General features: G+C 44.2%; 1 protein-coding gene across 4 annotated transcripts in view; it reads left to right on the top strand.

The window, feature by feature from the left end:
- AUTS2 (activator of transcription and developmental regulator AUTS2) overlaps nucleotides 1-27,757 on the top strand; it is a 779,256-nt gene that overhangs the window by 160,366 nt on the left and 591,133 nt on the right. The window lies entirely within an intron of this gene.

Genomic DNA, 27,757 nt, shown 5'->3' with positions numbered 1-27,757 from the left:
CTTTCTGTAATGGGCACCTCCTTCCCTGTCAGTCCTGGGCAGACCTGAGACAACGGAGTTTGGGAATCCCTGGCTTAAGGGACCCATCAGGCAGCCGGGGAGAGCTCTGCACAGCCGTGCCAGGGCTGCTATTGATCCCTGGCGTCTTTTGACGCAGGCTGTTCGCAAGCACGGTGCCTCTGGCTTCAGCAGCAGCTGTGGGAGCAGCGTGCTCTGCAGAGGAGCGATAACATTGATTCAGTACCGGTGCGACAACATTTGATCGAGTCCCACTGCTGGGCAGAGTTGGTTTGGGTTTTTATTGTTGGGGGTTGTGGATTTTCTTCATTTTGTGGTATGGTAGTGTGTTTTTGTTTGTGGGATTTTTTTTTTTTTTTTTTTTTAAATCAGCATTATAGTGACTAGCAGCAGATCACTGAGTGTTGTGCAATTTGGGAAGACTTGCTTGCCTTGCCGCCACGCTTTCCAGCACACCCGCACCTCGCAGGCGTGCGGGTAACTGTTGGGAGCGATACCGAGGAGCTCGGTGCTGGAGCCTGGTGCAGTGGAGAGATGCTCTGCTGCTGCTTGACAGGCTGGTAACCAGATTCCAGTTTGTGCTGCGTTGCCCCTTCATGTAACCCTATTAAAGAGCTGTAAATAGTAATATAAATGATGTTACAGTCATTTGTCTTGATGTATCTGAGCCTTTAATAAATCAGCTGCAGCTTGGTTAATAGGAATATGAGAGCGTGGTGTTTGTTGCCAGCAGCTGCTAGTAAATTACAATGCAGTCATCTGTTTTACAAGGGAATTAAATGTTTGTTCTCGTGCTCCCTCTCGCTTATTTTAGAGCGCCAGAATTGTGCAGGAGCCCTGGTTGTTTGCTAGGTATCATCTTGGCTCTTTTTACACGTGGCAGGGGAAGCATCCTGAAGGATATTTGAGTCATTGCAATGTGTCATCTCCATTTCAGCATTGTTCTGTGTGTATCCTTCAAAGCAACAGTTGTTGGATTTGATTTTGCTTGGGTAACAATTTTTCTCATGGTTTGTCTGCAGCATTTGATCCTGGCACCTACAACACGGACCAGGAAGAGCTGAGCTGAAGCAGTCCTTTCCTCGGTGGGCAGTTAGAACAGCCTGGTTTGGGGTTTGAACCAGCCGCGCGCTCGGCCAGCCTGATACGCCCGCCTGGCCGAGGTTTGGTCAGGCTTCAGGACTGCCTAGAACGGGCTGGGGGCTGATTGCATGTCTGGTGTTACAGATGTGTCTGTCAAGAGGAGTTACTCATTCCAGTTTCCTTTGCAGGTTGTGATCAGCACTGAGTGCTGAGTGCGGCAGTAGGTTGAGGTAACGTGTACGCGTGTGATGGTTTTAGCAAGGTCTCTGCTAGTAACTGGCTGAGCTGGCGATGGCACCAGACCTCAGAGAAGCCTTTTGTCATGACTTTGAGGCTTTTCATAAGCATTTGTCCACCAAAAGGCTATTGTACCGTCACAGCCGTCCCCTGTGCTACATCCTTTGGCTCTGTCCTCTCGTGAAGGGGTTGTGTGGAATGTTTCAAACTTCACTATTGCAAAATTAATCTCATCTTTGACTACTGTACTTAATGCTAGATAAAGTGTGATCTGGGGCTTGAAAATAATCTGAGTTAGTCAAAATAGCTCCTAAGATTCTGTTAAAAACTTGCAGTTTCTTTATTTGCTGAAGGAGGGTTTGGCTGTGCTCTTTGTATCACAAGATGTTTTCATACTGTAACGTGGTGATTGTTTCTTCTGTCTCTCACTGCAGCTGTGTCATAATTCATGTATCCAGACCCAAAATAACATCAGGTTTGCCAAATATTGCCATTAAAATGTAACACAGAAGCTGAGTTTTCTTCGTTTTCTGAATTTTTTCCCTGGCTTTCAGCAGCACCCACCTTTCCCAGCGTGACAACGTGTAGTGCTGGGCAGGAAGCAGCTACATCTTTCTAGAAGGGTTTGCGTTAACAGAAGTTATCCTCTGGCAGAGAAGGGCAGTCTCACCTAGGCTTTGCTTTGGACTTGGAGTTCAAGCAAGCGTTCTCAGTGTCTGCATGCAGCTGGAGAAAATGCTCCGGTGCACAGCTTCAGTTTAACTGGAGCAGTCGGTATGTCCATTCACAGTTAAAGGCTCCAGGAAGGAACTGTGCTGGACACATTCTGCAGGTCAACACTAACTTTGCTCTCACAATCTATGCACTGGGAAGTGTGTGCAATCCAAGGATGACATCACAAATCTGTGCAGCCTTATCGTTCTTTATTAATATTTTTTTTTAAATAATTGCGCTGGTTGACATAGATACTGTTCCTTAGACACTGATTATTAATACTTTTGTTTATGTCTTGTGGTCTGTCTTAGAAGAATCTCTTTGATTTCTCAGGGTGATTTTCATGCAAGGTTGCACTTTGTAATACATTTGAGATCTGACTTGGAGAAATAAATCTTGTTATGTTAGTTATATTATATGACTAGCTTTTGTCAACTCCCAAACATAGGTTTTGAGGAAGGTGACGTTGCCTGACAGATGAACGCCCTGACTATTTGATCCAGTGACCACTTAAATGCGCACTGTGGTGGTGGTCTTCATATATATTTTATATATAATATGAATTTTTATATCTATAAAAAGAATAAGCATATTCCTGTTACTCAAAAATCCAAGTCAAGCCCAAACCAGTACACACTTAAGCACACATTCATGTTGTAATGCAGACTGAATTTTAAGGATGCATATGTGCCTGTTGTTGATACCTTTTGAAAGCAAAAATCCAGCGTGGAAAAATGTCTTATTAGGAAATAGCAATTGAATCTGAAAGGGGTAAAGATTTCTGATGTAGCTCTGTGACAGAGGCCATCTCTGTTTCCCTGCTGAAGTTCACGGCTGAAATCCTGCACACGTCAGTGGTACAGAACAAATCTTATAGCAGAGGTTTGTTTTCTTTTCACTTATCAGCTTGGCTCTGCATCATTAAACCTAAAACTGCTTTGCTGAAATCAGGCTGGGGCTCACTCTCGTAATGAGACTTGCATTTTGCACGTTCTGGTGAGCTGATACGATTTCCAGGTTTTGCTCCACTATATTGTCGAAAGAATGCTGTTAACCAAAATCCTCTGGAGGCGGGTTGGAGTGTGTTTTAAGTCCAAAACCAAGAGAGATTTTCGGGAAGGTTTTTGTCCAGTACGCAGTCTCAGTTAACGTTACTGATAGGGTAAAGCACATTCCCTTTCCCTCTGTAAAGCGCATTGTCTCAGCGAGGTATCCAGGGGCGTGGGTCACTCCCCACGCGGTTTGCACGACTTGCTGATGTTCTCCAGGCACGCTTTATGAGCCCCGCCACAAATTTATAAGGGTCAATTAAAATGACTGTATTTCATACTTCCATGGACTGGTGTTTTCTATTTAAAAGCCAAACGAGCGTGTGCTGAGGTTTCTGAGGAGAAAAGCCTGAGCTCTGGTTTCTAGATGAATTCAGTTCACTGGGACGGTAACACGCACAGTACTGCGTGTCTGGGTGCCTCTTCCTGAGCGTCAGAGGTATCCCGTGTGCTGGAAGGAGCGCTCCCTCTTGGGCTTCTTTGTTCCTGGTATCCGCGACAATGAGCCAGCAGTGCAATTCCTGCCCACGTGTGCCGTGATACAGACAGTGGAACCGAGACTGAATATTCGCTGCATTCTGCTGCCGTAACAGGCGGTTTCTCGTCTTGCATTATTCTGTGCTTCCCCTGGAGTGCCTGCCCACTTGAGCTGCGAACAAAAGACAGCCTCTGCCGGCTCTCGTCCCCCTCCTGTAAAGAGCTGCTAGTGAGACAGCCTTGTGAATCTCTTCCAAACTGGTGTCACAGTGAAGCTTTTTCTCTCGTTTAAGTGTGGAGGTTGTTGTTTGCCTTTTCCTGCTGTTGTATTGAGTGAAGTAGGAACACTCTGTGTGTGCCTAAACGACGCCCAGCAGCGTAAGCTTGTTTGAGTGAAGGCACGTGCAGTAGCAGTGCACGGTTCTAGGTCAGGGCATCATCTGTTTGCTCTGGCCTACAATTTGTGTGTGGTTTTTGCAGATTTAGATTTGCTCGCTGCTCTGGAAGGGAGGGGTCACAAGTAGGATGCAAAGAGACCAGAGGAACCAAAACCAAAGTGGAAAGCTGCATGAGGTCTGTATTAATAATGGGAGTAATAAAGACAATCTATAAGTAAGCATGAAGTCTCTCAACGTAGATGTAAAAGTTCTCATCTGTGGCTGTGGGTGTTTGTAAGAGATCTGTAAAGCTTCTGGGCAAGAGATGTGAAGGGGAGGTAGAAGCAATTGCAGTGTGGGCACAGCACGTCTGCTTGATGCCATCAGGACTCTCTGTAGTCACCTGGTGAGACTGTGCTCAGGAGAGAGAGATTAGGGAACATGTCCAGTGCAGTGCCATGGTTTTGTGTCTTGTCTTTGATACGCCCTTGTCACGCTTGGATTTCTCACCATAGCTGTTACCCACCACTGCTGAGTTGTGCTGATCTGGCTCCACTGATGCTCTTGACTGGGCTTCGGTGCTCAGTGGGGCCAGCTCTTGACAGCGCTGAGTTGTCACTGGAGGCCATGAGATATGAGGAACATCAAACTGCAAAGGTTCTTTGAGGTAAATGCACTTTGGGCTGTGATAGTTCTGCTGCATTCTCCCAATTTGAGGGACCTGTTTTTGAATGGATAGTGCTGGGCAGCAAGGCAAGGCGGTCAGGAACTGCCGTGGGAAACGCTTGAATTACCAACACGTGTTACTGGGTGTGCTAGTGCGCTCCTGCCCTGGGAGCCGCGGTGCTGGGGTCTGCCGTGGCAGCTGGAGGTTAGCTGCAAACTGTGTCTCTGGGTGATCTGAGTGAAAACTGAATCTCTGTGCTTGAGAGAGTAACGTCGCAGTAAACAGGGACGCTCTCTGACAACTGCAGCGAACTCGGAGATAACTGACTGATGATCAGTGCTTTACAGATTAATGATGTCAGGTAAATGGGATTAGAATTACATTCTTGGAGTAGTTTAGGTTGCAGCACTTTCAATTTACATTAATTTCAGGTCAGGGTAACTTTTCTCCATCCTGTTGCCGAAGGGCAGAGAATCAGAAGGCAGTCTCTGGCACCCCAGTTCTTTGTATTGCTGTGCGTCTTCTGTTCAAGACAGATTGCTGGAAATAGTTTTTCCATGAGCTTGAATAAATCAGACTTAATGTATGAAGACTTGAAATGCTTTTCCTAGGCTGTAGAAATATATATTTTGTAACAGATGCCATACAAATGCCTCGTGTCCTGTAAAAATATATAGACATTTTGAATGTGATGGGAAGTTGCAATTTATAAGAGCATCAAGATTCTTCAAGCCAAAAAGCTACAGACAGTTTTAAGAAAGATTGTCTTGTCTGTCAGTGCAAATGCTATTATACAACTGAATCATAACTGGCTGCACTTGACTAGCTGGATCTGAGCTTCTGTCAGCTGTTACAGACAACTCTATTCTACTGCACGGGTTTTTTCCTTCCCCATGGGAACTCGGCTGAACTTGTTCTCGTATGGAGTTCTCTGCTACGGCTGGAGTGTTTTGCTTAGATATTTAAGGTGTTTCTATTTCCTGCATTAAGACTTAGTGGAAAACTTGTCCTGTGTAATATCAGATCTGACTGACAGCCGTGCTGGGTGGGGGTGGTTTCTGCTGCGTGGCTTTGAGCACGGACAGGACAGGTCTGTTGAAACAGCTGAATCTTGGCCCAAAACTTCAGCTAAACCCAAACATAACTTGCTGAGTTTCCAGAAAAGGTGGTTAATGCTCTCAGTTTGCTGCAGCTTTGAGGTCGGTTTCCACCAAATGTTGAAACACAGGAAGGATGTCTTCTCATGTTGCAGGGTTTTTTCATTTAAACAGTGAACTGCAGCTAAGAAACTGCTCGGTCTGGTGTGGGGCATTTTCTGGTGAGATTCCCAGCCCTGTTAAGAGTGACATGAGTTTGATATATTGACTTAAATTCAAAATTCCCACCAGCTTACAAGAAGCCTAAAAGCAGATTTTGACAATGACTGTCCCTGAAATCATAGGATGGTTTGGGTGGGTAGGGACCCTTAAAGGCCACCCAGTCCAACCCCCCTGCAAGGAGCAGGGACACTGTGACAGTCCCTGAAACACATTTGTATGACTTTGAAATAGGTGACGTAGATATTCCTTGGGCTTCTTGTCCTGGTAAAATCAGGTCATTTTAGTTGGTGTTTGACGTTAAGCCTGCATGTCACTAAGAAGAGTTAGGAGACACTTCATGGAGCATCACACGAGCTGAGTAGCTGAGCTGGAGGTGTAGAAACTGGCCAGCTAACACAATCAATATAGCTGGCAGAGAAATCAAAGTTGTATTTTAAGCATCATACCAGCCAACTTGACTCCGCAAGGTTCTTCCTTGTGATCTCACTTTTTATTGCAAATTAGCCACCAAAGCCGTCTCGAGGAGCTGCAGTGGGGTATATCTGTGCATTTAAATACTGGATAGCCATCTGAACTTCGATAATTACGTTGTAGTAGTCTGGCTGAACAATTTAAATATCATAAATCTTTCTGTCAATGTAAAAATGCCATCTTTCTGTCATCAAAACATCTGCCCTTTTTGCCCTCCTCTTTGAAGCGAGTGGTTGCTGTGAAGTCTATTATTGAAGTGCAGAGGTCAGAGGGCTCGGCTGGATGACAAGCTGGTGGTTAACTGCTGGGGATAACATGCTTTCAGAAACATTTTTTGGAAATCTAGTACATGAATAGCGTGGTTTAAAAAAAAATGGTTGTCAGCTAAAAGCAAAAAGGAATAAATAATGACAAAGTGTCAAAATATTAAAAACAAAAGTTCCTGTAAATAGCATTTAGAAGTTCATTGACAAATATTTGACATGTGTTTTGTGCTGTGTCAACATTAGTTGAAACTCCTGGAATGTTTACCTTTGGTAATACTGTGTTTTTCTCTTAAGTAGATTATTTATTTTTAATGAAACAGAAGTAATGAGACCACGACATTTCTCTCTGCTCCTCCGTCCTTAGGAGAGGAGCCTCATGCGCTAATTGTGATCCAAAACGACAAAGTAGGGGAAGACTGTAAAATAAATTTTTAACTCCTGGGAAACACCACAAGCATCTGAGTGTAAGTGTTCTCAGAGTAGCAGCGCAGCAGTAAAATTACATCGACCTCGTCAAGTGTAACAGCTCTCATTTAGCAGCTGCGACCCCACTTAGCGTGGCACCGCGCGGCGGTGATCATTAGACTCTGAACTTGGGGCCTGACTTGTGGAGAAGCGGAGCACCCAGAGCTTCTTTTGATGCTGATGGGAGGTGTGGGTGCTCAACAGGCTGTGAAAAGGGAACCCTTAGTGCTCAGAGCACCTTTAACTGAGGGCTTGAGAGCGCCGAGATGAACGCCCCCGTCAGAGGTCAGACCCTGCGCCGGTGGGGCCCAGACTCACACGGGCTCTGCCCGGTGCTTTAACCGATAAACTGGAATTCAGGGCTGCTCTGCGTAACGTGTTTGGGCAGTGGCGGGGACTGAAAGGAAGACGAAAAATGGTTATGGACCAGAAAACCTGGGAGTTGAGTGGGCCAACACTTTAAATTCCATTCCTGGCTCTTTTCCTAGTAACCATGTAACACTGGACATGCCACTTATTTTCTGTATGCCTTTGTTCGTCTTCTGCGAAAGGGACTTAAGTCCTTTTTTTGTGGGTTTTTTTTTGTTTGTTTGTGATATTCTTTTTTTCCCTCTCCACTTTTCTGGTGGCAAGCTGTGAAAGCTCCAGGTTATAAAGTTGTTGTTGTACCACAGAATTAAATGGCAGTTTTGTCCACGTTTTTTAAAATAGTCTGCACCTGGGGCATTCACACTCATGTTTTAGCAATGCAGAATAGTGCTAATTCATGTGTTACTTTAATACAAGTAGTTTTTTAAAAAGTGTAAAACCATGGCATACATACTTAGCTTGTTCATTGTCATGAGGCTTGTTTTAGCTTGATCCTTAATTTAAATAAAAAAGTCTTATTGTTTCAATGTTCTGATTAAAAGACACATTTTAATTCTGTAGCCATTAGGCATCTAACTCAAAAATATTTTACTCAGAGTCAATAAGTAAGAATTGCTAAGTGATAAATATTTTATTTTACTTAGGAAGACATTGATCAGAGTGAGTTTTTATACTCTTATTTTCATTCCCTGTAACAGAGCTTATTATGCAGATACAGACGAGTCTTGTGATGACGACAGCGGGAATGGCTCTGGTTTCGCTCACATTTTATTAGACTATTTTTGAGCAGTAACTCAGCAATAATCCCACAGTAGCAAACAGTTTTGTAAGGAACTGTGGTCTCCTGTGGCCTTATTATAGAGCAGGAGGTGTTTCTTTACCGTGTAGTTTAGCACTACGTCATTCCCAGAACACTAGAGAGTTTGTCCCTAATTTACAGGTATCGTTGCATTTAAATTTTGGGAATTCAATAGTTCTGAAAAGATACTGACTTGAACACGAGGGGAGTGGTTAGTGGCTGCTGGCTGCTGCCAGTATTTAGTCTCTGTGCCTGTGGTTACCCAGTTCCCAGCGCACAGAGGTGATAAATGCAAATATCAACATGTGATATTTTCCATTTACTCTGCCAAGTTGTAAACAAAGCTCTCAGTTGGATATGATCCCTTTTCAATAATAAAATATTGAAGAGCTACACAGGGCTTTTCATTTTCCAGGTGAAACCAAGCTAGATGGTGCCTGTTAGCATAGCCTGGTACGGGACGCACAGACGGTGTCCCAGAAGACTTCTGCCATCAGAGATGTTCCCCCATGATGAGCAGAGCTCCTCTTCCTTAAGCCAGACACAGAACTGAAATGAAGAAGCAATGGTTTTGTGCTTCTGCAAATGTTCTTCCTACCATATCAAAATGTTACTGGTGTGCCTTAGGACAAAAGAAAGAATTTTCCCAACAAAATCTTGAAATTTTTTTTTTTCTTTTTTTTAAGTCTTTCTGTGTCCTGAAATAACTTGCAGAAGCACAAAAGGAGTATGGAAGCCCTCTGCTCCAAAATCTAACTCTGGGCACCACCTGTTTGAGTGAGAGCTGGAAAACACAGGTCCGTTGAGCTTTCTGCCTCACCTGAACTTCATTGTCCTGAATCTTGGATGATGGTCAGTTTTGGTGTTTGTTGGGTTGAGGAGTGCTTATAGGAGGCATTTAAGTATTTGTCTTTCTCTGGACATTTCCGTAGTTAAGTTCTTCCAGAATTTCCATGTGGGAAGTGGTTACCTCCAGCCTCGTTGCCCACTGATGCTTCATGGGGAAAAAGGATGAATCTCGTCTGGAAGAGATTAAAATAAAAAAATAAATAAAATATTTTTCTCTGAGACAGGCAGTCTGAGGTGGATATGTGTCTTCATGGAAAATTGTGCTAGAAATTAGGCACGATTTGTTTTTGTCCTGTCCCGGGTAGCTGAAGCCAGTCCTGTGTATTCCAGTGAGCTCGATTTGAAGGAGCTCCATCCGGAGGGATCCCTACCCAGCAGCAGTGTTTGACAGTAAACAGCTTTTCTGGGAATTCCCGCATAGCTGCGTTAGAGCTGCACTAACCCCAGTTTTGCAATCCTTGCTGCTGGGTCTGGGAAATCCTATGATCTGCTGTTTCTCTCTCAAAAAGGGGGTAACTGAAAATGCTTTATTATAACAACTTTATTTGGGCTTATCTAAACAGGGAAATTAGTGGGAATTTAAAAAAAAACTCTTGGAATCTAAAGCAGAGTAGTTCTTATTAATTTTAGCATCTTTTTCTGTGAGTAAGGAAAGCTTATTCCATAATAGCTTGGTTCTATTTCTGAAGTGGTTTTACTTAGCTCAGCACAAAGAACTTTTATTTTGGAGTAGAATAGTCTCCTCGGGGAACTCGCGGGGAATAGCAATTCAGGAAGAAACGCCTGTGTGGACAGCCTCTCTCCCCTTCAGTTATTTACTTTTTTGAAGCCCCAGTCTGCAGGATCACATCTGCATGCCTTTTTAAAACATCATTTCCTTTGCACAGAAGCACTACTATGGCTAAAATTTAATTCTGATATTTAACTGAATGAAATTGCTTGCAGATGATTTTGAAAAAGAAACAAACCACATCCTTGTGTGCTGCTGCACTTTAGAGGATTTGCAAAATATTATACTAATGCAAAGAATGCGACCCCCTCTGAAAAACCCGACTGAATAGTTTGATTTTACTCATTCAAATTATGCCAGCGCATTTTTGTTCAAAAATCATGTCTTGTTATTGTTATCTTACAAATAGCAGCCAGCAGAAATTGCAGAGAGCACATTTATTCAAAAGTAGTGCTGTCTCTTGTTTAGATTCGTACTGAACCCACCACAGCGTCTGTGACACTTTTTCAAGGACAGATAAAAATATTTCAGGAATAATTGCAATGAAAACTAAGGATTTTTCATACATTATGCTGCTTTAGGTGACTGAAAACACCTTGCATCTAAGAAGCTGGACTCGAGCAGAAGCTGCAGAACAAGCTGTGCTGGCCCACCCCGAACCGCACAGAGATCACGTCGCCAGCGTGAATGGCAACGGTTTCCTCTCAGACGGGTGCAGGAGGGAGGAGGCATGAGGGACAGTTGTTCCAAGTCGTTTGGCGAGCCTTTGGCTACAGGAATGCTTTAATTCACACAACACACACTCAGGTTTTTACACCTTCACTGATACCTGGTGTTGACAGTGAAATGGTCTGCCTGTAGTTCAGGTCAGGCGAACTGCCCTTCCCCACATCTGCCGTACCGCACAGCTTGTGTACCCAGGGCTGTTTTGGTAACATTTCTATTTTAAAAAAGCAGCAGCTCTGCGAACTACTGGACTATTTGTGTCTGTGTTTGATTTTGCTGCTGATAGGGAAGGAGGTGCAGAGGTGCTGAAAGAAATGAGATGTGGGCTATTGGGAATGGCTGCTGCGTGCCTTCCTCCGCTCAGCGCAGCTCACGCAGGACTTGCAGGGGTGCAGGAGTGAAGCTGGTTCCTTCTGAGGCTTAGCAGGGCTCCCAGCATCAGCAGGAGCTGGCCCCTCTTTGCAGTACGTGTAGTCGGCAGGGACGTGCCAGAGGCACTCGGCTGTGGCTAGAAAGGGATGGGACGTACGTTAGCAGTTCTCTTGCTTGGGGAATTGCAATTTGCCTTCCCAGCACCTCTGTGACAGAAACTGGTGGTGGTTTCTGCAGAGCTAAGTGAAGAAAGCTGGAACAGGCAGGTTAAATGGTTGTGCCAACACTGTTTTAAATCTGTTGTAGTCCACCTTCATCCCCTTTAGAGCCAGACCAAGCAGGCGCTACTAGAAAGTTTTGCCTTCTGCTACTCTAGGAGCATCTCCAGTACCACCTGCTACTGAAAACCAAAGACCTCTCCAGGAAAAGTTGGTTGTTTTTTTTTTCTTCTGTGATACTAAATGTGTAGTAGTGTTGTATTCGGATCAAATCTGCCTGGGACCAAACTAAGGAATATTTTCTGCTAAGGTGCTGTGCTCCTGGAAGGGCTGATCATTCTGGTTGACTCCTGCACACTGTGACTCATCTTTGAGTAGAGGTTGACATTTTGGTGGTAACCTGCCTTACATTCTTATTATAGCATTTGCAAGCTTTCTGTAGGGTAATCTTTAAAGTTGATCTCTCCTTTGCCTTTAATCTTTTTGTACAGTTTTACCTTTCTTTTTCCTTCTGTTATGGTTTGGGGCATTTTTTTTTTGCATGAGATACCTGAGCTTTCTGAGCAGTTTCAGTGATTCTTGTTGCAGCCTCCCCCACTTGATTCTGTTCCGCATTTGCTGTTTTGTTTTCCTCTGTTCCCTTGGTGGATTTTTTTTTCTCTGCAACTTATTTTGTTTCCTCATTACCTTTTGTTCTTCATTCCGTTTTTTCCTTCTCAGGATGTTTCTTGCATCCAGGTTCCATCCCTGCTTCCCTCTTGTCCCCTTGCTTCTCAGTCCCTTCTGCTACTGTCTAGACATAGAAGAGTGGCAGGAGCTGGTATCAGTTCTTTTTACTGTCTGACTCAGTTTTCCTTTTTTTTTTTGTCTTCTGACCCCATTGAACAGAACAAATCTCTTCTTCTTTTCATAGTGCAATAGTGGGCATCCATGTAGTTTGTTCTGATTTTGTGGTCCTATAACAGTGAGGTGGGTGAGTCGGTACCGGAGAAAAGGAGAGGTAGGTGGACTGTGCTGAGGTGTGTCCTCCCACCCTCTGAAGCCAGCTTTCTTGTCCTGGATGCTGTGTGCAGTGCCAAGTCTTATTGGTGAGGGATGAACACTTCCACGTTGGTGTTCCTGCAGTGAACCCAGAAGAGGTGTGCTGCTGGGGATGTCTTTCCTGGGCAGGACTTTTCCTTGGTGCTTGCTTCTCCAGCCTGTTTCCCTTCTGACAACTCAATAATAAAGCTTATGGTACAACACAAGCTCCTGGAAGGTTTTAGGGCTTGTTTCCGGGCTCAATTCACCAAGCTGCTGGGTCCTCACCGTTACCACTAATTCTTACCTTAAAGGCAAACGTTTCAGACGATACTCAAAGAAAAGCTTCCATAGCTTTAAAAAACAATAATGTGTACAAATTAATATTCTGCTGTGGATGAGATAATAATTAGGCAAAAGAAAACAAACTTTAGTACTTTGTTCTGATAATTAACAGTGGTAAATCTGCCATTGGTAATGTACTACTGTACGCTGGGAACAGAAAATTTCGGTTGTACAACATCAACCCGTGAGCTTTTTATCTGTTTGCAGGCTTTTTTTTCAATAATCCTTTATCAGCTTCTGCTAAGGTGAAGCGCACAAGCATGGAGGCCTTTCTCAAGATGCTTACTTAACCTTTAAGAAACCACTGACATTTACAGGCAGTGCCTCTTTCGAACCGACAGACTGCCTTTACACTGTGCTACACTTCAGCGTCTCTGAACGCAACTAGCACAGCGTTAGCAAAGCCTTGCAGGATGGGAGTCCCCCAGTGTCGTTGTTCTGGGAACCATTTTGTAGGAGAGACAGATCTAAACAAGATCTAAATGCAGGTCATGTTCTGGGTAAATCCTCAGCACTCACTTTCCAGACTGTTTGGCCAACAAGCCTGGCATGTTGGCACTGAACAGGTCAATCTCCAGAGATGTCCGTTCATTTTGGTGGTGTGTTGTGGTTCCTTTCCTGAAAAGTTGGTTTTTGAGCTTAAGATGCAAGTTCGTGCTTCTGATGCTGAGGGTATCTGTTGATGGCCACAATGGGGGTCATCTAAACTTCGGAAAGCCACAAGGCGTGGATCTATATCTCACTAGTACTGAAATCTGTGAAGTAGTCTGTGATCTCTGAAATCAGACAAGATGGATGTGTGTCTTCTAGCGATGTACCAGATATACAGCCAGTTGAATACAATATTTACAGTACATAGTAAATTAAAAAGTGTTAAAAAGAAGAGGTTGTTAGTGGTTTACAGACGGTTACGTGTTACAACGTAATCACTCCTGGTGAGGCCCCTTTGCTTTTCTGGACGTGCACTAAGTAATGATGTGACTCCCTGGTATGTCATCCAATGATTTGCATGAAAAGTTTGTTTCAATGCCTTTATCTCCTTTTCACTGGTAGGCGTCATGGTATGAATGAGTGACAGATTTATGGCTTCTATGTTAAATATATATCTATAAGTATTTTTTTGAAATAGCACATTTCAATGCTGCCTGTACTCCCAGCCTCTCTCAGGACTAAATAGACCAGGATGAGTCAGTGGGGGAAGAGTGGAAAGACACAGTTGTAAATACAGTTTTAGATGTGACTCTTCTGAAATTACAGCCAAGGTTCAAAAGCTTGATTGTTGAGATACTTATCAGTTGGCACACCAAAATGTGGTGCTTTCTCTTGGAGGGATTCTCTAAAGTGATCTTTTATACACCTCTAGTTACAATATACTTAAATTTAATAATAGTGATGGTGCTTTAATGTACCGCACATTTCACCGAGTTAAATGCAGGGAAGAAAGACAATCTAGTATGTCTGTCGGTGAGGAATAGCGAACTGGATTTGGAAGCTGGGCACCTTCAGATATACTGGGTTAGAAGGTGAGTCTAAGAACAATCGTGATGGGAGAGCAAGGCAGTGATATGTTTTGCCATACCTGCAAATAGTGTGCCAAGTAAGAACTGGCAGGTGGTAGAGTTTAAAAATGCCATTTTTTTTTTCCTTTAGAGTGGACTGAAGGCATAGTAGGAAGCATGTTAACTGAGTACTTCCCTTTTAGTAAGTCTGTGTGTCAAAAGAGATGATAAAGTTCTGTACCGCTGTAAAAAGCAAATCCTTTTCCACTGGGCTGGCACATCAGCCTGTAGTGAGGGAGCGTGTCAGTCCCAGCCATTTAATGACTGCTAAAATCTAAAAGCAGAGACTTCCACTGAGCAAATATATGTGCTTCCATTTGGGATTCACTAAGGAAGAAAGCAATTAGTGATCCACTTCTGGGAAAAGAAAGGAAAAACCCCATTAGTGATGTTCCAGGGTGTTTGCTGCTTTCACTGAGGGGCTGTGGGACTCGCCCTCCGCGCGGCCTGGCTGTGAGCGTGTTGGATTGCTGGTTGTGGAAGAGGGTGTCCCATCAGCTTGGAATGTCACCTCCACCTGAAATATGTGACATTTCTCTAGGAACAAGTAGCAGCTCGTATTTCTTCTAACAAAAAAGAGTTAACTTTTTCTGTATGCTGGTGTTTATGTTGGATTTTTGGCTGGTTTACTTGTGCAGTTGGCTTTCCCCCGGCTCAGAGTGTCCTTGGAAATGAACAAAAGGAAGCAGAAACCCCTCTAATTTGATGGGATAACCCGTTAGACTTGATTTTTTTTTTTTTTAAAGTGAGTCTGCTGGAGTATTAGTATGTCAGTGTCCATGAAAGCCTACAGTTCTGCTCAATGAGAAGTCACATAACTGACTTGTAAATCTCATTCTGTTTTTTGACCTTTTGCTGGGATTTGTGCCCTTTGCCTGACTGCTGGCTTTTTCGGGTAGTTCAAATGCTGGTTTTTTGCACCAGTATTTATCTCAGCAGGGTGCTGATAGCCAGAGAGCAGCCGGGCTGGATTAGAAGCCCGCAGCAGCAGATGGAGTACGAGTGCACAAGAGGGAGAACTCTTGCATTTAGAAATGGGTGCTGCTTCTCTTGCAGGCTACTGGTGAAGCAGAGAAGAACTGGGAATTAAAGTTTTGCCAAGCTGGGAGGCAACCCCATGAGCCCCTGTCATTACAATATCTCTGCTTACAGGTGATTGCCTTGTAGATATTCTGCTGGGGAGTTCAGTCAGAAAGAGATCCACAGCTGAATCTTAGTCGGATGTCAGCCTTTGTGTCAGTGTTTGCAATGAGTGTACTGTGCCTTTACAAATAGCTGTCCTTAGCTTTAGACAAGGCTTCCTCTTTTAGAACATTTTATTGCTTGAAATGGATGGAGCGAAATGAAACACGAGCCACTGCTGATGACTGGGCTGCACTCCACACTCACACAAAATGCGGTACCTGCCAGTCTGAGAGTGACGCTTTGCTCCAGTTTGCTTCCATGAGTAGTGGCTCTAAACTGTTAAAAATTTGCCAGTGTCTCCTTGCTGGAGTTTGTGGATATGTGAAGGTGAATGGCAGCTTAGAGTCAATAGGGCATTTCTCTTTCCATGACCTGCTATGGATTAACTAGCAAAACTGCTTAAAGTATCTTTAATTCCTCCTCTGGAAAGCAGCTGGCAGTGGTCACTGTTGGAGGGAGAGCAGTAGGTACGATGGGATGCTTGTCATCTTTGCTACAGCAGTCTCCCTGCTTGGTGCTTTTCGGAAACCACTTGGCATCCCTTCTGTCCTTGTCCTTCCCTGTGCCTTTCACATGCCCTTCGGCTGTTGGCACTTTGTTCCCACGGGCTGCCGTTTCTAGTTCAGTTCTTACGTGTCAGTCAGTTCCATCTCTGCATTGATTTGTGCCGTTGCCCAGCTCCCCTCCTCCCTGCTGTCTTCTGCAGGCTCTTTCATAATCCCCCTGGCTCGCCAGATCCCGTGCTGTCCCAGGGCTCCTTCAGGCTGACCTCTCTATTTGCTCCAGGCTGTTTAAGGCTTCTTCAGAAGCCCTTACCTGTCAGTCCTGATGCTTAAGGCTTCCTAGAACTTTGCAGTCCCTTCCTTTCAGCTCTCCTGACTGTTTTCAGCCTCCCAAGGTGACTTACACTTCCTCTCTGTCCATCAGATGATTTTCTTGATAGTTTTTGTTTCTCCAGTCATTTTATTTTCTGTCTCTGCTCATCTACCTTTCCCTATTAATCTGGTAGCTGTCCTTGCTTTTACTTTCCCTGTTCCCTCAGAGAGGACTTTAATGTTCAGACTTGACACTCAGCCTCATGCCTCTTTCCTCGGTTCCATGTCTCTTCCCACAGCTCGTGACTGGAACCCCCTTCTATCCCAGTGTGCTTTCTGGTTCAGGGAAACCGCCCCTGCCATCTTGTTCCTGCTGCCTGTACCCGCAGTTTGGGGTTGAGATGGCACGTATTGCTGCCTCTTGAGGTGATTGCAGCAGCTTTCACTCCTCTCTCTGCAAAGAGTTACATATTTCTGTGAAAAGTTAATTCATTTAAACTTTTTTCCTTAATCGTCTTTATCATCAACTGAGTTTGGATACTGCCGTGTTCCTTAAACTAAGGTACTCTTCATGCTTTATGTCATGGAAACCAAAATGTAATTACATTCTTTTGCCATCTATTCCATGTTAATCCTCCAAAAGAAGTGTTTCACTCATCATCTGAGCCAGTGGTTTTAGTATAGACAATGAAACCTGTGATCTTTAATTTTCTGCATGGAAGCAGAAGGGAGAGGGAAGAGCGGGACTGTGCAGTTCATCTGCTTTGTAACAGATACGCGTTGAATTCATGTGCGTTACTGAGTCGGTATGTTATGTTGGAGAATGAAGGAAAGCAGAGAACTATACCAGGATTAAGCTTTCTTTTGAGCTGATGTGAAAATCCTTTCAGTTCCTCATGCTGGATTCCGTTTTGACCGTTGCTGAACAGAAGTCCGTAGGCTGGCTTGTCCTGGCTAACAGGGGTCCAGTTCAAACTGCGGCACGGAGATTACCGAAGGAAAGCTGGCCTGATGTCATACTGTCTACTGATACACGCCAGCAATCGTGGTCCCACTTGTGTCTCAATGAAGAGAGAGATTAAAAAATTAAAAACCAGTCTACTGGAAAGTATATACATAATTCAGGGACAGGAGGAATAGGATTGTTCTGAGGTCATTAAAGACCATTGAGAGGAGTTTAAAAGCAAATTGAAAAAGAGTAAATGAGAAGTTTTCTGCAGAGCAGCCATCCTCAGTGCCTCCTAGAAGCTGCAATAGCCTGTCTGCGTTGCCTTGGTCTTGAAGCACACCTTGAACGTACTGGGTGACAGGGGGAAGCCCACGCATGCGGTACCCGCGTGGCGGGGCTGGGTCTTGGTGCTTTGAAGAACCTGATGGAAGCAGCGCACATCCCTGTGCCCCAGGTCTGCGTGAGGCTGGTCAGGGGACGTGCTGCGCAGTGGTGTGGTTGTCAAACAGCAGCAGCGTCGCGTGGAAGCCACGCTTTCTCTCTTAGCTTTCTTTTCTTAGCCTTAGATTATGTTTAGATCTTGTCTTAATTTAAGAGGGCAGGTTCAGACCGTAGTGAGCAGTGTAACTGCAGCAGTTCCAGCCGGTCTCACCTGATTCCTTTCCGTGTCCCCTAAAAATGTCTATCACCCGTCCAGTTCCAACATTTCAATGCAGTTGTGCTGTTCACAGCTAAAGGGAAAGGCAAGAAGTGACACTTGAAACAAAAGCAATGTACTAGCAGCTTTTCCTAAATCTTTAACAAAAGACTGTTTAAGAAGAGTTCAGCTGTGGCTGCCAGGGGACTGTGTAGGCTGGTGTCTCTGTTACGGTAAACCTTTCCCTGCATTTGTCTGCTTAAGAGCTGTTGATGACAAGGTCATGTTCGCACCTTTGAATTTCTAGGCCTTTGTGGCCGCTGGAGACCAGCCTCGCACCTTTTGTCATTCGAATTGCTCCTAAAAACGAGCTTTTCTCTGCTGTGCTCGGTGAGCTGGTAGGGCTGCATACAAATGAAGCTCACGTAGGTGTAGGTCCAGTCAATCCCTCCTCCCTTCTTTACAGTGTCTCTCCCCAGCGCGTTGGTTGGTGTAAGCACTAGATACGTATGTCTCAGCCCTTCCTATGTAATAACAACTACTGGCAATCTCTGGAAGATTTTCAGGTAGATTCCAGCTCGGTCATACAAGGTGTTTGGATCCATTAACTGGGACATGTGGTCTTGGATTTTCAAAAGGAGGTGATTCTCATACAACTGAACAACTCAGATGTTTTGTTTGTTTTTTGTAATAATAATTTCTTGCCTTCTTCCTTTCTTGCTTCTTCTCGTTGATCCAAGACTGCAAGCCAGAGTTCATCCATCCCAACATGATGATGCTTTAGCTAGAATCTGACTTGAAGGCGTTCAGGCATTGCTGGTAGTTATTGCGGTGTACTGAGGTCTTTAGTTCTTGGCTTCGGTCTGTTCCCTACATTCAGTGTTTAGAGGAATGGGTTTTAAACACTGGATGGCCGTCGTTCCCTTGTTTTGTACGCTGTATGTGTACCACTTTCTTGGCAAAGGGCTTGAAGTTGGATACTACCTGTCCAGTCCTCAAACACCTACCCGTGCGCAGAGAGAACCAGCAGGACTGGACAGCTGGCGTGGGCATCAGCTAAAGTGGCTGAACTCAGGAGGTGTGCAAGGATCAAAGGGGCTTCTTTGGGGTTTGGTTTTTTTTTTGTTTTTTTTTTGTTTTGTTTTGTTTTACTATAAGTGTGCAGTTTGTGTAAGAGCAAGAATAGAGAGCAGCGCCTGAGGCCACAGAAAGCCTTGCTTTAATCCTGTGTGCGTATGATTGAAAGATGGGGAACTGAGGGCTCTCAGCCCAGCCTGGGTTAGATAAACACCTTTGTTTATAGTTGATTTGCTGTCTTATATGGTAAACTGATTCTTTGAAATGTATAGTGCAATCCAGTACATGGGAGAGGAGATGGATTTTTTTGCTGACAGTGTAAAACCTTCTTAATCGCTGTTACTCTCAGATGTTAATAGCCACTTAGAAGCACATTGAACTTGGAGAAATCCAGTGTCTTGTCACAGCAGCAGCTGCTAGCATTAGGGGAAGTGTTCTGTGTATCTTGTATGGTGTCTGGGATGAATTTAGCGGGTGTTAGGTTCCTGAAAATGTTATATTAGTCTTAGTGGGTTCTAGGTCATAACAGCCAGCAGCTGCGTCGGGAGTCTCTGTTGTCTTGTAGTGATGGATCCCAAGGATGAAGCTCTGCAGTGTTACCCCATTCTTTACAGAACTGCACAGGTGACAGGTAAAAATCGGTAAAATTGTTCCTTTACTTTCCTTTTGGAACCTGTCAGTGGTGAGCTGACCTCAGTGACACTGTGATGATGAATGTGACATAATATTACCATACGTAGAACACAGCTCGACAAGAAAATGAAAGACTAGAGGGGACTGGAAGAGAATAGGCCTGTACGGGTGAAAGCTAGCTGTGGTTAATAATCTAGTCCCAGCTCTCAGGAGTCGGAGCCGCACAGATTTTTGTGGCAGCACAGAGTAAGCGAGAAGACTGACACACAGCTTTTGCTGTAGGTGTGTGCGTGCAGCGGGTGTCTTGCTTTCCTAGGGCATGTTCTATATTTAGGGTTGAATTCACGTGTTTTCCACCTGGAGTACAGAGCAGGGAGCTTTGTGATGACCATTAACTCCAGGAAGTTACAGTTTATGGGCCTTTTCTGTTTCTTCTGTAAGAAAGGGAAAGCTAATAGCTTCATGCTCCCTGTGCATTGCTCTGCCTGTTTTCTTGTCAAACCTGGGGAGAAATCCCAGCTTTTATGCCTTTCCAGGCATAAAACCCCAGAAGATAAATCAGCATTACAGTTGAATTAATCAGACTTTATATTGATGGAATGTGCCCCTCAGGAAGGGAAAATCTCAGCAGTTCGTGTTGGGAATGGGATCGGTGCAGATTGCTTGGTGGCCATGCAGGCTGTTCCTGGCTGTAAGCAAGGTTTATTTGATGCCAGGAGCTACTTAGGGATTAACCCTCCACCCTCCTGCAAAGGTAAATTTGGGGCCTGGCCCTTACCTGGAGGGGAGATCATCATTCTGTTAACAACACAAATATCTTCAAACCTTTCACGGTGAGCTGCTTGCAGTGTTTTTGAGAAGAATTCTGCACTAATTAAAACAGACATGTCTATTAGGATTGACGTTAAATATAAGAGTTGGAATCTTTCCATGTGAAGGAACCCACAGTGTGTTCATTTGAAGCTGACCATCAGTCTAAAAGTGTCTGTAAGTGTTTCCCTGCCCTGGGAGGGGAAAGAAAAGTTAGAAAGTGTAGATCAAGAGGGACACTGTACAAAACTTGGGGCTGTCTTGAAAGACGGAGGTTACGGTCTTTATCGGTCTTTAATTTCTCTTTGGCCTTCGTTGCTCAGTGCTATTTTTCCTTATTTTCCTCCTGTTTATCAGATGTCAGCAAGTGAACGTGAAATACTGTGCGTGATCTTCAGACTGGACTGAGCCCATATCGGGGAGCAGAGCTGGGAGCAGAGCACCGCGCCTGCAAAGTCCGACCAAATGTTGGCAGCGCAGAGTAGAAGGCTTAAAAGCGCTCTCATCCTGGAAAATCTCCAGGGCTGATCACATTTGTGGACTTTTTCTTTCCTTAATGGGAGTTGAAGCTGAGACATTGGTACAAGTGTATTGGTGTTTGGGAGGCTAAACAAGGAGAAACGTAAATAAAAACTCCATAATCCCTCACTGGAGGGAACTAAGGAGCTTATCTGATTGGTTACGGTATGGAAAACACATCAGCAAAACACATAAATCCAGAAAAGACTGTGGGATTTTGTTTTCTTTCTTTTTTTTTTTTTAATCCAGTTTGAATCTTTTCAAACATTTAAAGGGCACATAAAATGAGCAACTATCATTTGAAACAAAGGAAGAACAGGTATGCTTGAAAGGAAAATGTCAATGCTGCTAAAATATCATAGCCCTGTAGATTAAAGACAGAGAATTTATAACTTCAGGTGACGGCACAGAGCTGTTAAACATAGGGACTTCATAAAAAACTTGACTGTTACCAGAATCTGATGAACTGGCCTGAATGGTGTATAGTGGAACTGATTTTTTTTATGTTTTCTTGCAAATGCAAAACTAAGTTCAGGCTTGTATTTCCGCAAATGCAGTTATCAGACGTGACTACCTTGTTCCACCTGATTAAAACTTGTTTCCCCAGAGCCCGACCACCCATTCCTTCAGTAAGTCTTCCGACTGCTTTCCATATAGGCTGTAGAGCCTGGCAATCCATGATCTTCTGATTTGCCACTGACAGAAATTGTTACTTTTTCTCCATGTCCCATGTTGTGTGTTGCACACCTACAGAGGCATACGGGAGCAAACTGCAGCCACAGGACAGAGCACCCAAAAAAGAGAAGAAAAGGAACCACATTTAGTGCATACAGCCTTATCCTCCTCATTGGGCTTTGTGGTGCTTGGTCTTTATCATTCTGCTTGTCAAGGCTCCAGTAAAAGACTTGGGAAGGTACCAAAGAAGCTATGTTAGGGCTACGTACGAGGGAGATGCCTTGCTTTTGACAAGAAAAGAAAATGGAAATGGAGGGACTCTCTTCATTCTTCCAGGATTCAGGGGCCTCTTCCCATCACGTTTTACTGATCCTTAGCCCTTGTCACGTGGCATGTGGGAAAACCAGGCAGGCTTTCAGCCACCTGAGCCTCGTAGAGGACATAGGTGCCCAGAAGCTTCTCTCTCTCCTTCCTCTGATATCAATGGGTCTCATAAAAGCTTCTCCCTGAAATCCTTTCTTGCCTCTTCAGTTTGTCATGGCTGAAACCATTCCTACTGAAACAGCAAATGCGTGCTGTAGTTTTATATATAGTTGCATTTTAAAAAGGAAAAAAAAAAAACCCACACTATCTTGTGCTTGTTTTTTTCAGTGAGCTGAACAGTCATTTATTATATTTCTGACTTCTAAGACCAGCAACTGCACCTCTTCCCATATCGTGGCCAAACCCACTCCGTTCACTGCGGTGGAGCGTTTGGGAGCTGCTGCTGTTTGCTGCAGGGTCCTGGGTGGGAAAGCAAAACGGATTCCAGCTCCCACGGTCACCGCTTGGGATGGGTCGCAGCGAGGGGACACCGTGGGCAGACAGCAGATTGTCTTCTGGTTGCATCTCTAGTAACACATTTTGCCACTTCCCATACCATTTCTAATCTGCTTTTGTTTAGTTCTCTCTGTAGCTCATGTGAAGGTCCAGACTTCATTTAAAATCTTTGTTATTTTTGCATGTCCTGTTTCCTCAAGTGATTTATTTTGTCTAAATACTGAGATTAAAAAGAAATTATTAATCTCTGAGATAATTTATGTCTCAAGAAAGACGTTTACAACAGCAAATTCTGGTTTTCCTTGTTTGTTTTAGCAGATAAACAGGAAAGCCGTTTCCAAAGCAAATCCATGGTAGGTCCATTGTGGATACTTATCAAAGTACCCTAGCTCCCTGAGGTGAGACTTCTTTTTTCTCCACCTTAAGCATAGATTCTTTTTGGGTTTAGGGTGTCGATTCAGACGTGATGCAGACAATGAGCTTTCTTTCACTCCCCCCACACCTGCCGCATGGTTTTTGGACAACTTTCTGCGACACTGCTGGTTATCTTCTCGTGGGTTCCTCTGCTGCTTTCTGCCTGATTTCTTTAGGAGATCCCCGAGAGATGCCGAATCGATGTAGCCGTTAGTTGCTAACTCCGATGGATAACCAGTTATAACCATCATCCAATGCAGCTAGCGTTATGGTTTAAGAGGTGTTACCACGGTGTGGAAGCTGTGGTAATTCATTCCTCCCTCCAGGAGATGAGTGTTTTTCCCCCTCAGTGGATGGATCTCGGGACATGGTCTCCATAGTGCGTGTTCTGTGCTGGAAGGGCAAGTGGGTGTCTCTGCGACGGCAGGGGACTGAGCTGGCTGAATGTGTGAAATCTCTGAGGGACGAGGACAAGCGCTGCTCAGATATTCTGTGTGATACTTCCTTCAGAACCTGAGCACGTTTTCATGTATGACATACAGTGTTTACTCAGACAGCAGGAGAATTAGTTAAATGCTGCGAGATTGCAATGGCCTGGCTGTGTTTGTAGAAAAAAATTTGAGGGCCAGGCAGGGAGATTTGTAGGTAGTTCAAAATCTTGGCAGAAGCTCCCTGGCCTCAAGAGCGCTTGTGGAATGAGAACTTTTCAGCCAAGCAAAATACCACCACTCTAGATCTCATCATGTCCTGTGCTGAGCGTTTTGTTTTAAAAACCATCTGCTTTTCAGCCCTTCTCCTGTCGCCCTGTGTCCCTGTGCTGCTCCTGGGATGCTGGTGGGTGGGTTTCCCGTTAACAAAACCAGTGCAGCCTGGGAAGCCTTTTTAAAAGGAGAGATTTATGATGGCTCTGTGTTCATCCCATTTCTGCAGACAGCTCTTCTAATGATAAAGGTGCATATATCTCAGTGTGATGTAAACAACTTGATGGATGGCTTACAGTTTATGTGGAGAAAATATTGGAAGCTTTTTATCCATCAGGAAAGCTTCCTGGGAGGCTGTGAGCAGGTGGCCTGGTGCAGGCACGCAGGTATATCATCATTACCTGCAGTCAGGCTGCTTGTGGTCCCGGCTGAGGCCAGCGTTTCTATTCTGGAAATAATCAACCGGTGAAGACAAAGAAGATGGAGCTCAAGGCTGCCGGAGCACTTCTCTCTTCTTTACAGTTTAAAAGCAGAGTAAGGAAAGACAGAGTATATTACTGTAATAACCGGTAGCCAGTCTATGGAGTGAGGTAATTCTTTAACCCTTGTTTAGGAAAAATGCAGATTCGGTGATTGTAGCGTTCAGTTGCAGAAGTATGTTATAGTGTGGAATAGTAGGAAAAGATTAGGATCTTAGATATTTATTTTAGTGAAAGTGGGCCTACAGGAAAAACTCTTCAGCAGGGCCTGTTGCTGACAGCACGAGGGGTAATGGTTTTAAAACAGAGGGAGGTAGATTCAGATTTGACATTAGGAAATTTTTTTACGCTGAAGGTGGTGGCACACTGGCCCAGGTTGCCCAGAGAGGTGGTGGATGCCCCATCCCTGGAAACATTCCAGGCCAGGTTGGACGGGGCTGTGAGCAACCTGATCTGGTTGGAGATGTCCCTGCTCCTTGCAGGGGGGTTGGACTGGCTGGGCTTTGAAGGTCTCTTCCCACCCAAACCATCCTGTGATATAGCGCATGTATGCAAGTTCCCAAAGGCATATTCATCCTTCCACCTAGGCAAACCATGTGTGCATAGCTCTTGTCTGTATTTTTGCACCTGCATTTCTAGTGTGGGCACAAGCACTAATTAGCGTTTCAGGTGCAGAAATTCCACCTAAAAAATGAAGCCAAGTTTCAGTTGTCGTAAAAATGTCAACCAGAGCAATGAAATGTCTCCCTAATTTAAGAGCACTGGAAGGCTAAATAAATTAAATATTGAAATATGTAGAAATTCTTCTGTTCAGCTTGATGGGTTTAAAATTATTACTAACATAAAATGGTTACACATCCCCTCTTTCTGATCTGTGGCACATAGGATTGTCTGTGTGAAATGTGCTCTAGTTGAGGAAGTTTATAAACAGTGAGGGGCTCTCCACTGACTGCAGGTCTTGAGAAGCCTCGCTGCTTTGTGATAGCAACCCCAGTCACCCCGTAGGAATACCCAGTTCTTTTCGTTTGCTTGGAAGCGACTGTCCTCTTGTGATTAGAGAGCGTGGAGTCTCCTGGTTTGTGTTTTCAGGCTGGTATTTCAAAGGGTTATCCGTAAGGGCAGGTTCTGGTTCAGCACTGGCTCCCCCGCTCTCTTTTAGAGCCACTGGACATCTTCTAAAGGATCTCGCTCTGCGGCAACGGCTCTTCTGGCTGGGTTGGCAAGCAACAGAGATTTACACAGGTCACCTTGACAATGTTTGCATGAAGCTGGGAAAGTAGTTCCTCAAGGATGTTTTTTCTGGAAGCTGAGCATTGTGTAAGTACTGACGGTTACCTGATCCTATGCTGAAGGGTGTTTAGGCTCTGAACAGTGGATTTTTGTATATCTAAAGTCTGAAACTCCAGATAGACTGGATGAGCCACGCGCAGCATCACTGCTTGAACAGGTAATCAACAGCCTGATGGGATGAGTCAGATATAGAAAACCAAAGCAAGTGAGAAGTTTTTCGCTCCATGATGAAGGGGGAAGGAGAACAGTCTCTGCAGGGTTTCAGTCCTGGTGCTCTCTGTACCTTCATACAGAACTTGGGAAGGTTACTTTATCCGTGTATGTGTTCAGCACAGAGCTGGAGGGGTAGTCGTTGCCAGTTCCACAGGCTGTATGAGAATTAACCCACTGGGAAACTGCCTGAGACCCTTAGCTAGAGGGCTTCATGATTCGTGTCCTGCCAAAGCAAGGTGCCAAAGTTTTGGCAACCTGATCACTGTAAATTCCCTCTACAATTGATAGAGAGGAGGAGCCTCAGTCAGCTCCCTCACCTGGAAACGCCCCGTTAGAATCAGTCCTGTCTCCCACTGACTACAGAAGGAGCAGGACGTGAGCATCCGTCTCAGGTCAGTGGGGTGAATCAAGGTCTATCAAATGAAAAAATCATTATTATTAAAGCTTTCTATGTCTTAGGTGTGTCGTCTTCTATTGCATGGAGTAGTTAGATGAACCTGTGTTGATTAAATAACTTCATAAATCTGGGCTTACAAACTTCATGCATTTCTATTTGCTGCATTTCTGCCCGGTGTATTCTTAGTGCTCTGATACCTCGTGCTTCGCTGCAAAGAAGATTTTTCATTTGGGAACAGTGATGATGTTTTTTCAATTTTTTTGTTTGTGTTTTTTTTTCCTTTGCTTTTTTAATCACACTTGGGACTTGTAAGATAATAAGTAAATTAGAAGTGCTTTTTAATCAGCTAGTTTTTTCTTTGGATAGGCATAAGGATGGGAAAAACATGCTTGCACTTCATTATCAGTAGTTTGCGTATCTTAGGTGTATACTATCTATTATTACTGAAGGTCAAGTAGAAAAATCATAGTTCACCATATAATTAAAACCAGCACCATGGTTCCGAAGCAGAGACCGGCTGAGGTTGCATGGGTATCCTTCAGGGTTGGCATTGCTTTTTTTTTTTTTGCTTTTTTTTTTTTGCTTTTTTCTCTTAATGTTTGATTTCACTTCTGATACGTGATTATGTATTTAACTAAATACTGAGAAGTACTAAGAAAATCTTTGTCAGTGGTGATTCGGGGTTCTATTTTAACAGATTCTGAAGCATTCAGGAGAGGTAGGAGTTCACTGTTCGGCAAAGCACTTGCTGTGGCTGTGGTTTATGACACGCAGCTCCAAGGGCTGAAAGGGCAAGCACGCAGCAATCCATTGCAAACTGGGTCACGTTCTCTCAGCTCCTCTGACCTGAAGTCATAAGTCCCGTTTTTTTCATTTCTCTTCTTCTTAGATTGGCCTGGAAGAGGCTGACAAAAGAGGAGGAATTGTGGCTGTTTGTTTTTCTGCCTGCGGGCAATTTACAGATCTTTTTTGCTGGATCACAATAGACATGATTGCATTTAAAGCCCAAGATGTACTTTCTCCTGGCCTCCCCAACTCACAGCAGTCTTACTAACGGGGTCTTGATGTTCCTTCTGACAAGATGGAGCTTTTACCTGAATGTTAATCACGCCATTTATGCTCTCTGCCAAGTGGTAGGTACATTTTTAAGTAGGAAAAGCATTTATTATATATTAGCTATGATACTGACTTTTCCTGAATGGCTTTCTGGTACTGTGTAGTGTGAACATTGTGTCATTTGGTGATCGTAATTGGCATTATGTCTCGGCTCTGAACTGACTGCCTGTAGAGCACATGCATTTGGGATCCACATCCTTAGTTTAATATATACTAAAATATTTACGCCTATCTGCTATTTTAGACGAGCTATCAACGAGCAAGAAAGAATAATTTTTGATATCCTACCACCTAGTTCCTGTGTCTTTTTAGCGGAGAAAATTACTGTTCTGGAAAGTTGTATCACTGGGCATTAGGAGGACTGGATCATTAATATTTAACTGTGTTTGAAGTAGAAAGCACTGTAACAATAATAATAATTTGCACTTGCACAGCACATTTCTCCTGAGGATCTCAAAGCACTTTACAAATCATTTAATTAAGCCTTACTAAATCCCTCTGAGGTTTATTATTAGTCCCATTTTACAGATGGTTAAGCAAGGGCATAAAGAAGTTAAATGGTTTGCCTAAATGAGTTAGTGGCAACAATAGGCATGTACTTCAGGAGCCCCCACCGCATCTCTCCCCTCTAGCAGAGAAGGTATCCCGTAACCAGAGCGTCTGGCCAGCAGCAAACGGAAGAGCACAGCAGCTGAAAACCGGAAGAAGGTGAAGTGTTTTGTTTGAGGTAGCTCACTGTGAATACTCTCTGGAAATGACAGGATGCTGCAGGCTGATGTTATCACCTGGTGTCCTGGCTGGAGAGGAGATACACAGACATACGCACCTTGGCTGGGGGACAGAAGGGGCCTGAGGGTGCAAGAAGCGGGGGTGAGTCCTGGCTTTCCGCTTGGCCAAG

The sequence above is a fragment of the Chlamydotis macqueenii genome, chromosome 19 (genome assembly GCF_036417535.1).
Source record: "Chlamydotis macqueenii isolate bChlMac1 chromosome 19, bChlMac1.mat, whole genome shotgun sequence".
In the NCBI taxonomy this organism is placed as follows: Eukaryota; Metazoa; Chordata; class Aves; order Otidiformes; family Otididae; genus Chlamydotis; species Chlamydotis macqueenii.
The sequence above is the reverse complement of the archived record's forward strand: the minus strand, read 5'-3'. Positions and strand labels throughout refer to the sequence as shown.